Here is a 5,000-nt window from a genome sequence, read left to right on the forward strand (position 1 = left end):
TATTATTATTATTATTATTATTATTATTATTATTATTATTATTATTATTATTATATGTAACCAGTACCAAAGCCGTTTGATTTATCCTGTATGATCTTCCTTTTATTATTATTATTATTATTATTATTATTATTAGTTCCAGCGGTCCTTTATTCCCCAAACCGTTGGAGTGTGGAACAGCCTCCCTTCAGAGGATGTCGTGCAGTTGGAACTTCGGAAGTTCAAGAAAAGAAGCAAGGCATTACTACCCTAATACTACTCCTCCTTGCATTTTAATACATTTTTATCTATTTGTTAATTTTTTTTTTTTTTTTAAAGCGAGATCTCGTCTTTCTCTGTTTCCTTCTAACCCCCTTTTACTTCTTCCTAATTTTCAAGTCAATGGCCCCCCCCTTTTGTGGGCTTGTTCCATGTGAATAGGGATCATCTTCTGAATAATAATAATAATAATAATAATAATAATAATAATAATAATATTCGTTGGAAGCTTCAAGAATTTCAAGTCAACGGCCCCTTATGTGGGCTTGTTTATCTTCTGATTAATAATAATAATAATAATAATAATAATAATAATAATAATAATAATAATAATAATAATAATAATAGTATCATTTTTTGGTCTATCACAGTCATCCTATTCGACTGGGTAGTTTTTATAGTGTGGGGGGGGGGGCGGATTCCGGGATGCATCCTGCCTCCTTAGGAGTCCATCACTTTTCTCACTATGTGCGCTGTTTCTAGTAGCACACTCTTCTGCATGAGTTCTGGAGCTACTTCGGCTTCAAGTTTTTCCAGATTCCTTTTCAGGGATCTTGGGGGTCGTGCCTAGTGTTCCTATGATAAATTATTATTATTATTATTATTATTATTATTATTATTATTATTATTATTATTATTATTATTATTATTATTATTGGTGTACAGTTTACTCTACAATTGTGGATTTTTATTCAACAAGCAGTTTTTCACGAGATTGTGGATTTATAAGCATTATTATTATCATTATTATTATTATTATTATTATTATTATTATTGCTAAAAAATTCACAATCTCGTGAAAAATAATCTGTGTAATGAAAATCCATAATATATTTTACATAGTAATATATTTGTACTATACAATTTGTGGATTTTCATTACACAAATTATTATTATTATTATTATTAGGGAGGAGACCTTCTCTGAGGGCAGCAGCGCCGAATATAACAAATAGCTGTTTCTACACCATTTAGTTTGTAAAGAATCTTCTCTCTGCTCCTTATAACCTTTTCATCAGCGTGTAGCCTTTATATTATGTTCCCTGAGGCCATGTTAAGATGTTCTGTTACACTATTTAGTGATGTTTCCTCTGACGTTCAGAGAGAATGACGCTACTGTACCAGAACACCTTTGCATGACCGCAGGGAACTAATATGAAAACCACATGCTGATAAAAATAAGTTATAAGATGAGTAGAGGTGACTTTTATACAAGTGCCCCTTAGAAACAGCAATTTCATTTAATGCTACAGCTCTCAGAGAAGATCCCCTCTATTATTATCATTATCAAGAGCTTGATGGCGTGCACTACGCTGTGCTGGAACCCGGAGCTGTCCATCATGTCTCCCTTACCCTCCTAATCCCCTACCTACCCCGCCCCAACCTGGGCCGGACAAACAGGTTTGCAGTAGGAGGATGGATGTGTCATTTTTCCCCTACCTGCCCCGCCCCCACCCATGGCGGACAAACAGGTTTGTAGGAGGAGGGTGGGTGTGTCACTTCTCCCCTACCTATCCCGCCCTCACCCGGGCAGGACAAACATGTTTGCAGGAAGAGGGTGGGTGTGTCACTTCTCCCCTACCCTCCCGATCCCCTACTTACTCCGCCCCCCCCCCGGGGCAGACAAACAAGATACACTCGGATTTTATTATTATTATTATTATTATTATTATTATTTATGAAGGAGAAGACCCTCTTTCAAACAATGAACTTGATTGCTACATCAGCTGCATTCAGTTTGCATAAAATCTGAAATGCAGCTGATGAATAAATATTGAATGCAGCTGATACAGCAGTCACTTTTAACTACACATTATTATTATTATTATTATTATTATTATTATTATTATTATTATTATTATTATTGTTGTAAGTAAATATTCACAAGTAAAGAGAAGTGTAGAGTGAAATACATATTAGAGCAGATAAAAAAGGTTCAGAAAGTGCAAACCTCCGCCAAAGGTGAAGAATTCACCTTAAAATCTAACTGCTTGTTGCCAGTCACGAGAGTCACCCATGGTCAAACTTCTGCGGAAATCCACCCATCCACGATGTGACCAGAGTCATCTGCGGGCGAGAAGAAAAGAATCTATTAACACATTAAATTTTAAAAAAAGGTCTAGTTCTAACAGAATCCAACAAACACGGTTACATCACATTAAAGATTCAGTGAACTATGTATCTGGAGGTCGTCAAGTGTTGTGGATCGCAGCCAAGGGGTAACAAGTAAAAAATGCGCCAAAAGTTTCTTCAGTGCAAACAACTTGTCTGTACAGCGTATAATGCTGTATGAAATTCTCAGTCACGGCCCATGAAACTCTCAGCCGCGGGCCATGAAACTTTCAGCCACGGGCTGGTGGTGGCCTGTGTTGTTGGCACCTATTGTGGTGTCAGACACACGATCATGGCTAACTTTAACCTTAAATAAAATAAAAACTACTGAAGCTAGAGGCCTGCAATTTGGTATGTTTGATGACTGGACGGTGGATAATCAACATACCAATTTGCAGCCCTCTAGTCTCAGTAGTTTTTAAGATCTGAGGCCGGACAAAAAAAGTGTGGACGGACAGACAAGTAGCCATCTCTATAACGATTTTCTTTTACAGAAAACTAAAAAGGACACTGGGGCTCGCAGCCCCATCCCAAAAGACTTGCTGAGAACTGGAAGGCTTAATATCTGTAATGGTACCTTTAAGGGATTTTCAAGAATTTCGGGGAATACCCTTTTTCGATCTTAAGCGATTTTTACGATGAAAAAAATAGCACCGAGACTGAACTGATATCATGAACAAACTTGGAAAGAATATTGAGCAATCTTCACAGAAAAAACTGGTTTACATGCAGCTGTTTTTTTTTTTATTATTTTCTTTTTGTTTTGGGGACGGTGAGGAGGCGAGGGTGGGTTGGTGGGGGCGGGGGGGGGGGGGAATACCTTAAGCAAACAAGTTCCTCCAGCTACATTTCTTGCATCATGTATCATTAACAACTTGAATCACAACAGTAAGGAAAACAACCTCAAACAATGCAAACAACATCAATTCACTGTGCGCGAGTTTGACGACAACAACAGAAAACAACAACAATGAAAGCAACCTAACAAAAGAATGCAGAGCTTACGATTTTTATGCATTCAGAAAAATAATGCATTTACAATAGGATTTTTATGCACTCATAAAAATGACGATGCTTTTACAATAGGACTTTTTATGCACTCATAAAAATGACGATGCATTTGCAGTAGGATTTTTTTATGCACTCATAAAAATGACGATGCATTTGCAATAGGATTTTTTATGCACTCATAAAAATGACGATGCATTTGCAATAGGATTTTTATGCACTCAGAAAAATGACGATGCATTTACAATAGGATTTTTTTATGCACTCATAAAAATGACGATGCATTAATAATAGGATATTTTTATGCACTCAGAAAAATGACGATGCATTAATAATAGGATTTTTTATGCACTCGGAAAAATGACGATGCATTTACAGTAAGATTTTTTATGCACTCATAAAATGACGTTGCATTTACAATAAGATTTTTTATGCACCCATAAAAATGACGGTCAATTAATAATAGGATTTTTTGTATGCACTCCTAAAAATGACGGTGTATTTACAATAGGATCTTTTATGCACTCAGAAAAATGACGATGCATTTACATTAGGATTTTTTAAGCACTCAAAAAATGATGATGCATTTACAATAGGATTTTTTATGCACTCAGAAAAATGACGTTGTATTTACAATAGGAGTTTTTCATGCACTCACAAAAATGACGATGCATTTACAATAGGATTTTTTATGCACTCATAAAAACGACGATGCATTTACAATAGGATCTTTTATGCACTCAGAAAAATGACGATGCATTTACATTACGATTTTTAAGTACTCAAAAAATGATGATGCATTTACAATAGGATTTTTTATGCACTCAGAAAAATGACGTTGTATTTACAATGGGAGTTTTTTATGCATTCACAAAAATGACGATGCACTTACAATAGGATTTTTTTTATGCACTCATAAAAACGACGATGCATTTACAATAGGATTCTTTCTGCACTCAGAAAAATGACGATGCATTTACAATAAGGATTTTTTTATGCACTCACAAAAATGACGATGCATTTACAATAGGATTTTTTCTGCACTCATAAAAATGACGATGCATTTCCAATAGGATTTTTTATGCACTCAGAAAAATGACGCTGCATTTACAATAGGATTTTTTATGCACTCATAAAAATGACGATGCATTTACAATAGGATTTTTTATGCACTCAGAAAAATGACGATGCAAGTTACAATAGGGGTTTTTATGCACTTAGAAAAATGACGATGCATTTACAACAGGACATTTTATGCACTCAGAAAAACGACGATGCATTTACAATAGGATTTTTTCATGCACTCATAAAATTGACGAGGTATTTACAACAGGATATTTTATGCACACAGAAAAAACGACGATGCATTTACAATAGGATTTTTTCATGTACTCATAAAAATGACGATGCATTTACAATAGGATTTTTTATGCGCTCATAAAAATGACGATGCATTTACAATAGGATTTTTTCATGCACTCAGAAAAATTACGGTGCATTAATAATAGGATTTTCTTTATATATATATATATATATATATATATATATATATATATATATATATATATATATATATATATATATATATATATATATATATATATATATATATATATATATATA

This window comes from Macrobrachium rosenbergii, chromosome 33 (assembly GCF_040412425.1).
Source record: "Macrobrachium rosenbergii isolate ZJJX-2024 chromosome 33, ASM4041242v1, whole genome shotgun sequence".
In the NCBI taxonomy this organism is placed as follows: domain Eukaryota; kingdom Metazoa; phylum Arthropoda; class Malacostraca; order Decapoda; family Palaemonidae; genus Macrobrachium; species Macrobrachium rosenbergii.